At 45.3% G+C, this 12,638-nt stretch overlaps 1 protein-coding gene across 4 annotated transcripts in view; it reads right to left on the bottom strand.

Annotated features, from left to right (window-relative positions):
- Positions 1-12,638, bottom strand: part of LOC143427302 (uncharacterized) — a 43,733-nt gene that overhangs the window by 27,155 nt on the left and 3,940 nt on the right. Inside the window, exon 1 of one of the 4 annotated variants that reach the window (XM_076901287.1) lies at positions 6,456-6,791. The exons of the other annotated variants lie outside the window; for them this stretch is intronic. The gene's annotated coding sequence lies outside the window, so the exon portion shown is untranslated. Of the gene's footprint in view, positions 1-6,455; positions 6,792-12,638 lie in introns of those variants that run through there. 4 annotated transcript variants of the gene reach the window in all.

Genomic DNA, 12,638 nt, shown 5'->3' with positions numbered 1-12,638 from the left:
CCCGAGTGGTGATACGAGTGTTTAAAATTATTACGGAGCCACTTTCTCCGTTTCGAAAACTGACTGAAGACCGCAAGACCACTCGAAGAGTACAGTGTCTATGGTTAAGAGTTTGCAGTTTGGAATTTGGGATCTGTGGTCTGCTGTCTAAGATCCTAAGTTCAATTACGAAAATTCTGAATTCCAAATCTGTAGTTCACAGTCTACGACATCGTACGCGTGGTTCAGAATCCTAAGTCCAAAGTCCTGAATTCGTACAAGATCAATGCCTGTAATCCAACTATTACACTACAGAATCTAAGATCCAAGGTCTCGTACGCTGGATCTCACGATTCCCGGCCATCTTATTTCAATCAATGTCTTCTTTATCGAGGAACCTTTCGAAATCGATGACAGGTCGAATGAAGTCCTCGTGCAGCATCGAATAGCCGAGATATCGAGGCATTGTACGTGGGCTGAATTCACGCAGCTATCATCGGATCGCGAACTTATTAACATCGAATGGGATACAGATGTCGTCATGAGAGAGACATTCAGTTAGAAACGCGACTAGGCAATCGAATCGAAAATCAGTTCGAGAGTCAGTCACCTCTGATCGATCCTACGGCGTCGACTAATCCTGCGCGACAAAACAGCTCGAAGCAGCTGAGCCCAAATCGCGAACGTCTCGACGTCTCTCGTGAGAGCGCAACGATACCAAAATGTTGACCGCAGGGTTACAGAATGTTGTAGAAAGTTCAGATTGGCAGTAACTCTGGTCTAATAACGCCATGGGCGCTTTAGAAATCGGTTTTCTTGGAAATGAAACAGTGGTGCCAGAAAATGGTTATCCCACACTTTTGACCTGATTACCGCGGAAGAGTTACACTTTGCGATTCGAAGCAATTTCGTTTTATCACCTCGAGAGAAAGTCCTGCCCGCTCTCGCGGTGGCATCTTCGAGGAATTGGAACGCTGCTGCGAAACAGTCTCCGGTCGACGCGATAAAAACAATAAAATAATTAGGATTCGAACGTTGCGAAACTGCACGTTAAACTTCAGCCGTTAAAACTCAATCTGCACGCGCGGCAAGGATACGGCCCCAAGGAAAGAAGCTTTCAGGTGAATCGAAATGAAAAGTAAATGTACGAGGTCGAACATTTGCTGTTGGTAATGCCTGATTTTCGCTTCGTGGTTCACCATGCTCGCCAAGCCTTAAGCCATGTTCACGCTTCCAAAATTCGATCAGAAACGAACGCTAAAATATCAGGTTCTGATCGTAGTCTCTATTCATCGATCAGCTGTCAATTTCTGGTGCGTATCTGGTTGCCGCTTTCTGAACAGAAATCGCAGACATTCCGATCGAAGGGAGCGGAAAAAATTCGAGCTTCTTTTTCTTCGAACTCGATCTCCGATTTGCATAAGCGAAGCAGGAAATCGGGATCTCGCTTCCGTGAGAGACTAGACGGCCTGCAGACCGAATTCTGTTTCAGCTCGTTTCGCAACGAAGATCTCGATGCCAGTCGCTTATTATTTCATTAAGCTGTGCATATTTATATAATTTCCAGCGGCGTAATGAAATTACCGTGGCAACGGGCGAATCGCCGTCGATTTCGAGCGTTTATATAATTGACGGCGGTGAGTGTCGTTGACGGCGCGTAAGAAATTTCTCAGTTGCGGTTTTTACGATGAAAAAGCCTGGGTGGAAAAAAAAAGCGGAACCGAGCGAACAGTGGGAACCGTTCTTTCCGTAATACGACACATTCGGAAAAGTCCTACAATGCATTTCGCGGCGTAAAAACCGGGCTTGCGTAACGCGGTATCGATGATCGTTAGAGAGTTATCGATCCGCCGCGGATGGAGCAAGAAACGAGGGGCTCGCTTCTTACCGCCATTCCCAATGCATTGTGGAAAGCCGTAGGGAGATTCGAGAGCTCGAATTCGTCTCCCTCTTCATGTACAGAGAGATTCTGTTTAGAAGCTGAGAGCTTGGAAGCGCGCAGAGAAGTAAGTCGTCGATGTTCGATAATCCACCGACGATGAAGATTCTTTAATTACTCGGAGAATTCGAAAACAATCTGAAACCGGTTTAAAGGCTGTTATTAAGGGCAGAAATGATGTTTGAAGCGTGGAAGATCGGTTCCACTTTCTCAACTTTCCTCTTCGCGTCCCGCGATTTTTCCAAAAGGGAGGTCACAGCGCTCCTCGCGAAGGGAAATGTGAAATCGATACGCGTCGATCGTCGCCACTGTGCAATCAATACCAGTCGATCGCTTCCGGTTCGCGGATAATATAGCGGGTGATAAAGTTGACGAGATATTTCCCGTGGTATTATCTAAGACTCGAGTATGGATTACAAGGAAAATGAAGGTTTTCGAATTGGCACGTTCGCGCGCCGTTTCTCCCAACGTGATTTCGCTCGATCGACCAAGAAACCTAATTTCGATGCGTCGCGCAATTTCCAACCAGGCGATGAACTCGAAAACATCTACATTCCTAATTTTCGACGATTCTTTATTTTCCTCTATCCAAGAACTTTCTACCCGTTGCACAGTTTTTCGTTCAAGAGGAAACGAATGATATACAACAACTTTGCACAACGTGCAATTTGAAGGAAAAAGGAAAAGCAACGAGCAGATCGTATCGAGAGAGCGGTTAATTATAAACGATACCGAAACCGCTCGAATATAGATAGGATTTATCAACTGGTTCCCGAGATTTTTCTCGTTCACGGCTGGCGGTCTTACGCGCGATTACCGACCTTTGCAAAGAATGCAGACATTTGTACAAGTGGTTATCGAAAACGAAAGCTAACTGGTTACCCGGTTGTCCGGCAACTATCGCTGCTGGCGGTTCTGGTCTTCTTGTTGCCGCGCGGCGCGTTGACCAGACGGCACATTCTACTCGATAGTCCAAGTTTCACTGTTTCGATTCGGAAACGACGCTTTACGTAACCGTGCCCTGTGAAATGTCGCCCGTTTTTTCTCGAATCTCACCTCGTGCGATCTTCTAATCTGTGAACTAGTCACGTGCCAATTGATCGTCAGAAGAATACCAACATTCGTTGATCGTGAAACATCCTTTCACGAATTCTGATTCGCACTGGCGCTGCATCCCGTATTCCAGAGAGCAGAAAAAATATTTACTTTATAATTTACTTCGAGAGTCAAAGAGAGCCTTAAACTGTCTTAAAGAGACCCTAATAAATCGTGAAATAATTTGTCGATATCCAGAAACAGTTTTCATTAATGAAAATCGTTACCCTGATGGCGGATCGTTCGATAATCCAACAGACGCTTCACGGTCTAAACCGGTTCCGCGAGTGTGGTCCGGCAGGAGAAAGGCGTTCATTCACGGGTTAAACAATAAATTATTATGCCGAATAGGATCGCATAAATTGAAACGGCGAACAATGGAATTTACGCTATTCCTTCGATTACGTGGCTCATTGTCTCCCACCAGGTAGAAAGAAGTCAAATATGTACAGGCGGGTAAGCGACCCGAGATACGAGCTGCGTAATCTCCGATGAATTGTCCTTATCCGGAAGCTGCTGCGATTAGGGTTATGAGTAATGTGTCTGAGCCTCTCTCAACCTCATCACGAGAAAATAACCGGAATTCTTTTCGAGAAAAAAATGAATCTCAAGCGCTGGTATCGGTATTTTATACACGCGATCGCACGCACAGAATAGAAGAATTAACGTGGCCCATCAATTAATCAGATTTATTACGGCTCCGAAGCGAATTTATACTGCACTTAAGGCTCGACACAGTTCCGCTAACTTGATTAGCTTTTCAATGCGTTTTACGAGGAAATAAAACGAATTACATCATCGAGAGGTTTATCAGATTTATTACATCCCGTGCAAAATTTACGCCGCGCTTAATGGTGAACGTTTCGATCGAATACCAATCACCATAACCAGCCCCATTTGTTATTGATTCGCCAGACTTATTACGGCCGATCCGCGATCGCGATCGCGTTGGCGCAAATAAGAAAGCATTCCCCGCGAGGTTATCTAACAACGAGAAATAGGAGTTCCGTTTCACTTCGTGGCGAGCGGTTCATAAATCAGAGCTGAGCCCGCGTATTATCGTCCCTATCGTGCCCACGTCGATGGCCAGCTCTAAATATGCTAATAAATCGACTCCCGGATGAGCGTAACGTGGACTCGCGCGACGACTATCGAGATCGATGCGGTCCTTCCTTGATTCTATCCTGCGAGAAGTCTTACTCCGCTACTTCCGAAGTAAATCACTCCTAATCAATTACACGTGCGCACACTGTTGTCGTTGGTGGTTTCGTTCGATGTTTGTTGCGTCTTGTTGTGGGTTAGATAAGAATTGTGTAACGTTCGCAATGAAGAGTGTGTACAGAAGGTGAGGCATAGAAAAATGTGGTCCAGAACTCGGGAAGGAAACAAGAAAGGACTAATTGCACCGTCGAAAATGATCGATTCTCAATTACCGATCATTTCACGGCTGTATCAGGTACGAAGCAAGGGGAATGCCCGTGTGATTGTCTTCGGTAAGCCATCAATCATTGACACGATGGAGACAGGTTTTCTTAATGGCACGCCATCGTCGTGGCTCGGTAAATAAAAATTAAGATTCCACATCGACGACCGGAGTTCCCTTATGTAACAGGTGGCTAATCTGACTAAAAGAACCTTTAGAAGGCGCCAACTTATCCCGCACCGTGTTAGAAGCCGTAGAAAATGCTGTGCAAAGTATCTGACTGTAGATAAATCAAAACGAAGAGAGTGATTCTAAACGGCGGAATAAGACGAAAGTTAAAGGAGTAGCAAAAGTACGTTTAAGTTTTGTCTCTGAGAAAAATGACGCTGAAAATCCACGCGTGCGATTATGGTAATAACCCATGAGCCATCGCAACCGCGCGCTTGGGGATTTTCGTTGCTCTGGCTTATGGAATTCCACCGTGGTTCCACGCGTGCATCAAGAATCTTTAAAGTTGTTTGTCTAAAAAACGGTGGGTCGAACACGATTTTGTTATTCTTGATCTTCGTCTCATTTTAGTCTCCAGAGTTATTCCTAAAAATTTCACTGAGAAATGCCATGTCGATAAGCGGAAACACTTCTTGTAACTGGTACATTTTCCAAAGTTAATTAATGGACATTCCTCTACGCTATTAGTACAAGTGGTCTGAAAAAAAGAGGCCAGGCGGAACTCGCGTCAGCCGAATACCGCACAGGCATCTCTAAATTGCCACGTTCGAATCTACTGGACCCTGTATTACCGCTGATTTTTCACGGGGAAGTACCGGGGCAATCAATTACACCGTGTTGCACCAGAAATGATCTCCGGCGAGACCGTGTTTGCATAAATCTTGTCTCGATTGGTAAAAGGGACACGTTGAATTAGCGTGGAACTGACTCGCGTTTCCTCCGCGATTGGTAGACGAGTAGGACCCCGGCGATTCGGTAACGGGGCTAATTTATGGACGTAGTTAGGAATCCAGCTGAATTTTTAACCGACTACTTCAATAATAGGAAAGACTTCGCATTCTAGGTATTTTACGTTAACCGATTTTTAAGAATCGTGAATGCGCAAATACTTCTCTGTGACCATTATATATTCAAAACGTCGGTCTAATGGTTAAATGCGAGGATTTATGGACTGTTTTGTAAGGAAACTTGTAGGAAAGTGAAGCAATAATAGATGGAAGTTCTGTATTTGATGTCTGTGGTTAGGCATGGGGATTTATGCGGCAATTTGGGTGTTCCTTTAAGCTATTAAGCGTTTGAGTCGCTCGATGGTATGGAGATTTGTGATGTGTTTTATAGAAAAGCTTGCGAGAAAGACAGTTAATGATAACTAGATGTCTGTGGGTATCTATCGAATCAATATGATAATTTAGGATGCCGTCTAAACGCTGCTGGATATTGAGTGCCGGTGTGGAGATAGTTTGCTAATATCTTTATCTGAAAGCTTGTGACGAAACAAGTGAGAATACTAGGTCTAGCGTATAATAAATTGGTAGTCCTTGTATCGGAATCCATTAATGGCAATTAAATATATTATCCTACCAGGAAATATCCTAGGAATTTCAATAATGCCGGTGTCAGAGCTACGTAACCAACCGTATACTGTTATCCTAGCAAAGTGACTTAACAGTATCCGCAGACTATTGTTGGTATACAGTAGACATTCTAATGTTTGAAGGTGTTATTCGGAAGTTATTTTGAATCTCCATAAATAGTAACTACTTTTTACGCTACGACTCGAATGTCCACAGCAACCGCAATACATATTAACACCAATTTCTATAATTATCGCAACATACAGGTACTGTTCAATCGATTTCTGCGCGGATGGTACCCAAAACAAATCCGTCCCAATACATCGCTCAAACCTGTTTCCGGGCTATTAGCATACCAGCTAGCATATGGGCAAATTCGCTGGCTAGATGTTCATGTATCCCAGCAATCATCCAAGGTCGAGAAAAACGGACAAACCTGAGGTGTCCCGCGCGGGCTCCTACAATCCTTCAGGATCTACCACCGTTCTCAGCCCCTGGGACCAGCTAGATCAACGACGTTGGCCTCGACTGGACGAACTATCTGTCCCTGGATGCACGCAGGATCTCGCGCATGTTAACGCACAGTGCTCCCTCACATCCGACACGAGTCATCCTGTACGGACACCCGCGGGCCCCTCATCATCTCGACCGATCCACGAAACACCATCGACCGCCGCCTGGCAGTATCTCGTCGCGCGTAAACACTTTCTCTCCTCCTCACCGGCGAATAGGCACGAAATAAACCGCGATTGCACAGAACACGCGGACGATTTCTTCGAGGCACGAATTCCTGGTTCCCGGGGCACGTGCCGCGAACAGCACCCAAGCGACCGCGACAGGAACGACTCTGGATCAACAAGACTCTAGGCGGCTAGAGTGACTTGCGAGCTTCAGTCGATCGGCGGCGATTTCTCGTTCGAACGGTACCACGGACCTGCGATTCTCACTTCGTCGGATCGGATGAGTATCACTGATTGGGTGTGCGTGAGGGTCTCGATGTTTTTTTTTTTTTGGAGGGAGGAGGGCGGGAGAAAAACGCGGGAGAGCTGGAATCTCACGAGGGAGGCACACGGGCCCAGAGCACACCTTGGGGTTTGTTAACCTCGCTCCGTGGAAGCGATCGTCGGACTAAAGTCGTCGTTCCACTGGAAACCGAGTACGTGCATGGCTTTCTTATCCCTCCTGTTGGCTCGAAATCCGTACCTTCTCGCTCGGTCCTGTTGGGGACGGTGACGACTCTCTGTCGCTCCAACTACCGTTTCGCTGGCTCTCCCTCTCTGCGTGGCTCTGTCGACGGGTATGGCGTGGAAGGGATGCCGAATCCAAGGATACAGTGGACGATGAAGGAAAAATAATTCGGAAACGTTCATTTTTGAATCGTGCTTTCTGTTCCAGAGTTTCTTTTTATTTCGAACACTAATCGTCCGACGATCTTCGAAGCTCTTCGAAGGCTTCTTTTGATCAGCTTCGAGGCGGTTCAACCCTTCGTGTTCAGCATGACGATGGATGCTCGATTTTCTACGCCACAAGAGAATAGAGATCCGACTATGGCGGATCGGGAAAGCGGTTATCACCTCATGAATATGGAGGGACATAAAAGTGACTTGTTATTCGATTCAAACGCACTGGAGTGCTTTTCCAACACCTCGAGTCGACGGGACACTAACCTTGGAATAAAAATAATGCATTAACCCGAAGGGAACGGTCTCCGCGTCCTCTGGAATGGAAAGTAATAATCGCTCGCCACTCAACGTGACCCGACAGAAAAAAAATCGGCACCACCTAAAAATAGAGATCCCAATAAATTGCAAGAGGAAGCTGAAATTTCCATTTCCCTCGAATTGTTCGTTCAGGAGGTATCGACGAAAATTGCGAGGTCATTTTTCACTGCCGTTAAACAACGGTTTCCCGATGCGTAACGAGGCGAAAGGAGAGAAGGATGAACGAAAAGATCCATACATCGCCTCTCGACACCCTCTAATTTGCAACACGCGCGAAAACAAGCTGCCAACGTCCGTCGAGCATAATTTCGCGACTGTAAATTCGCAGTTCAATCGATGCCTCCCGTCCCCGTCCCTCCTCGTGCTCCTATTTGGCAACTTTCTACATTCGACTGCCTCGGGAGATCGAGATCAATTGAGATACAGATTAATCAGCTCTAGAAACCATTAACGTAATCGTCGATTACGTTGCCGGATAATGCGTGGGCGTGATCAGCCGTCAAAGTGATCTTTTTATTCGTGGACAGGATACAGCTGCGGTAAGTCGAACCTTTGGACCTTGAAATTCAGATTTCGTGTCCTGGCAATGTTCAATGTGATTGCGAACACGGTTACGTGCTAATTTGAAGGCCTTTCTAAGCCCATTCACCAAATGATACGGTGGTTTCTCGATTAATCGCTCGTACAATTAGTATCCACTCGCGATAATTTGTAATTCGAATCGAAATCGTTCGATTCCTTGGTTCTACGCGATTTAATCGCACGCAGTTGCGTTTGATTGATCGATCGGCGAACAATGGTATATGGAGAGAAAAAGAAGCGAAAAAAATTCGATCGCACGGCATTGAGGTAGCGAGTTGGAATTCATACTTTTCCCTTGGCTAGATACAAGAGCGACGCGAAAATAGAACAGACAGGAAGGCGGAGAGAAAGAGAGTGCCGCCAACGAGAGCCGAGAATCAGCTGAGAAAAGTGCGAGGGAAAAGTGAGCTGGATGGCCTTCGCGACAATTCACTCGTTACCTCTTGTTTCGCCGCTCGAATTCAACTCTGCCGGCCGAACCGCTCGAGTTTTCATCAATTCTGATCGATCAGTTGGAAAGGCACCGCCTGTTGACCATTTTTGGTTAAAATGAAATCGTGGACTATATTTGTCACCCCAGAACGACGTCGACCAAGCTGTCAACCCTTTCGTATTTATACATCTCACATTTTTAAACAATTTCATCGAAAATAAAGTCTGTTAAATTCTGCTCCAGTTTCGAAAATGTTATCTACGTTAACACAGTTTCCCAATCTAAATACCAAGCCAGCTTTGAAATCGATTCTTCGGTAATCATTAACCAAATAATTAATATTCTCAACAAACATGAATTTGCCTGGAATGACGCAAACCTCGAAACAGCGGACCAGCCACTGTGAAAATAAAAAGGCAATTAAGACGAATATCCCGAATGCTTTTACGTCAAAAACAGTGCGGCTGTGTCACAAACGCGTGACACGAGAGAGAATAATTGCTTAAGAGCGACTACCACAATTTCTACGATTGTCCTGCAATTACTCAACGGGCAATTATTATGATTTATTTCGCAAGCTCGCGTTACATCTCATTCCCGTATTATTCCGTCTGGGGTTATCGACTTTCGTCGGTGTCTGTCGACACTGCGATCAAGCCCAATTAAGACCCCAGCGATGTAATTAAAATATCCCGTTGACGTGGCGTGGCCGTTCTAATTATTACAGAAAAGCCGATCCCCCGGCTAATGTCCCCGCGTAAAAAGAATCGGATCCCGTGGCAGCTGAAATCGGTGTTCTCGCATACGGAACGATCGCGTTGAAGCTGGCAACTGCAGAGAAAGGCGGCCACCCACCGGGTTACACAACACTTTGCTCCAGTTATTAGTATGTGACTCTTTTACGGGGCTGGCCGACCTGACGAACCGTGGCGCGACAGGATTGACGTTCGTCTTATGTCACGCGGGGCCAGACGTGGGCAAATTTTATTTCGAGTCGAGATTTAAAATGACAGCTCGTAATAGCAGACCATTTAAGCTAGTTTATAAAATTTCGTTGCAAGACATAAATTCTGAAATAAGTATTGAACTGAACGAACGATCGTTCGGTCGAAAATCAGAGAAATTTCAATGTCAGTCGGTTGATTAACGATCGTCAAACGTGGTCCGACGAAAGTGTTATCATTTCACAATGCTACATAACAGAGACTGCCATTGTCAGACCGACTATCTACGTGCTACCAGAACTGACTGGCACAACAATACCAGCCAGCCATGGTCTCCGCATAATATTAACGCCACTCTCTGTCGTAACTTTATTATTGGTCAGCGTGTGCCTGGAAATACGTTCAGCCGTAGAAAACCGATCACAATTACCAACGGCACCCGTAATTTCCTTCGAAATTCACAGAGGAATTAATTTGCGAGCAATAAAGGGTTTCACGTGGGTTGGAGAAGGTCCTCCGCCACCATTTCTAATACCAATTCAAGCTTTTAGATGGAACATCTCTTTACAGCGCCTGCTTTTTAAGAGATACACAAAAAATTGAGCAATTCTACAAAAAATATTTAAAATTACAGTTAATAGATGTGCGAACCAGTTATTCTTCTTTCTTCATCGCTAATTAGACCAGCGTGGATGAACTGATGCTCAGAGAAGAATGAACGCGTTTTGCATTACGCAAATACGTTTTGCAATTTGGTTATGGGCTAACATTAAGTACGTGCGGTGAATTAAATGGCGATAAAACGGCAGGCGTACTCGAAATATCGTACGCCGTAATCGCATCCACGAAAACGGTGGATAAAGCCGTGAAACGAGCTAATTACCGGTTTGTCTAAACGAAAGTGCGATCGAGCGACGAGTGCGACTTATCCTTCGGCGCACGCGAATCGCCGAGTAGTTAACCTTTGATAATTATCGAACTGAAACAGTTCTGGTTGGGAAAAAAATCGTCTAAATGTCGCTGACCACTCTCTCCGTCGTTATCGTGGCGTTGTATCGGTAATTGCAGAAATCAGGCGATTTTTGTCGCACGTAGAGCTAAATTTATTTGCAATCGTCAAAATGTTCAGCTGGTACTTAAAAGAAAATTATTGTAGTGGGAAGTATGTGCATTGTCGTGAACAGAAACCGGTAATTCCGACAAATACAAAGTAATCGTAGAACGCAGTGTCGTACGTGTGGCACGCAATGTCGTAAGGGCGAGTAAACCGATGAGTCCTGAAGGAAAAAGCGTTCCGAGTGTCTCCTGCACTTTTCTAATCATATTAGCATATCTCAGTGAACCGTGTTCTCTAGGAGTGATTGTACAGATATGCGATACCAGAGGCCGTTTCCTTTTATCGTTCTCGCAGACGGAACGACAAATGCCGCGTAACTGCCACGCGGATATGTGACTGTCGTAAGGCTCTCCCACTCGTTTCGCGCCACGTATTACGCGAGTGCGAACATTCTGTCGGCTTTAAGTAAATAAGAGCATTGCAACTATTCCCCCAGTATTTCTATTCATTTAAGAAATTAATATTCAATAATCGAATTCTGATTTAATATTTCTTTGAAGACATAAGAATTCCTATGTACGTCTGTGAATCTTTACTCATCGACATCAAAGACGCTCAGGTACAAAAGGAGATGCCCATAAGACACCCTGTACTATCTAGGTGAATGAGTGAGAAAATGAATGCATTACGTTAAGTTCATTAGTAGATTTTTGCGGTGTGATCGACAACATGAGCGAACCGAATGTGCCAATAAACGGGCCGAATTGCGTCAAGAATGGCGGCTACGGTGTCATTTTCGACACTCAATTTCGCCATTTCGTGATCTTTCGTTGGATAAGCGCGAAATTCAAGAGGGCGGGCACGCGTGTCGGGCAACAGGAGACGCGTTCTGGAGCGCGCGTTGACTCACACAGAAAAATGAAACAGGGGGAAGCGAAAGAAAAGCAAGCCGCGACGCGAAAGTACCGAGAAACCGTGACTTTTTGCGCTCCATGTGTTTTATTATGTAACCTGTCCTTTCGATCTACCCGAGGAACCTTTATTTCACCTCCGCCTCCGACATCTGGCAAGCAGATCGACCGCGGATTCTCTTTCCAGCGGCGGGTTAATTGAAAGATCGCGTATCTCGCTCGCCTGGACGTGGTGTTACGCGACAGAGCCAAGCAGGCATCGTTTTGCAGTTTCTTGATGAATTTTCAACCATACGCGATGAAATAATATTGTCGTTAACTTTGATATATAACGTACGATGTTACATTCATTTTTTGCACTTTGTAATACATTAAAACTGCTGCGAGAAATATTTAAGCGAGAAACGACCTTGCGCCATTCGAATGGATGAAATAAATGTGCAAGGACTTCGCCTGAGGGCTGGCCATGCCGGGTCACCTAGTTCATGCAATCTAGAGCACTCGATTCATGGTTGTAAATCATGATTGTCAAATAATCGTGACATTTGACGATACCATCATCGTCTTGACTCCCGTAGAGAACGGGATTCTAAAAGGGACAGTCCGTTCGAATCAAATATAATACTTAAATTTCTAAATAACTGACCTGTTACAAGAGCACAGTCACTTTTCTTTTGCTCCGCGAGGCTAGCCGGCAGAAAAACACAACAAAATTCTTCGCTTCCATTACGGGGAACATATTTATAATCGACGATTTCACGAAGGACCGTTCTCAGGACTTTTACTCTGGCGGTGGGTTTCGTTGGCAGCGCGGCAACAAAACGCTCCAGTTTCGATAAGGGGGGTGTTGGGCAACCGATAATGACCGCGACCGAGTTTTGTATGGCACGGCTACCTGGGAACAATCGTATGCGTGCAAGTTTCTGTTGTCACAATTAACCAGCTGAAATTTTGCTTCCAAACCAGTAACA

This window comes from Xylocopa sonorina, chromosome 9 (assembly GCF_050948175.1).
Source record: "Xylocopa sonorina isolate GNS202 chromosome 9, iyXylSono1_principal, whole genome shotgun sequence".
Lineage (NCBI taxonomy): Eukaryota > Metazoa > Arthropoda > Insecta > Hymenoptera > Apidae > Xylocopa > Xylocopa sonorina.
Note: the sequence above shows the minus strand (reverse complement) of the source record. Positions and strands in the feature narration are given on the sequence as shown.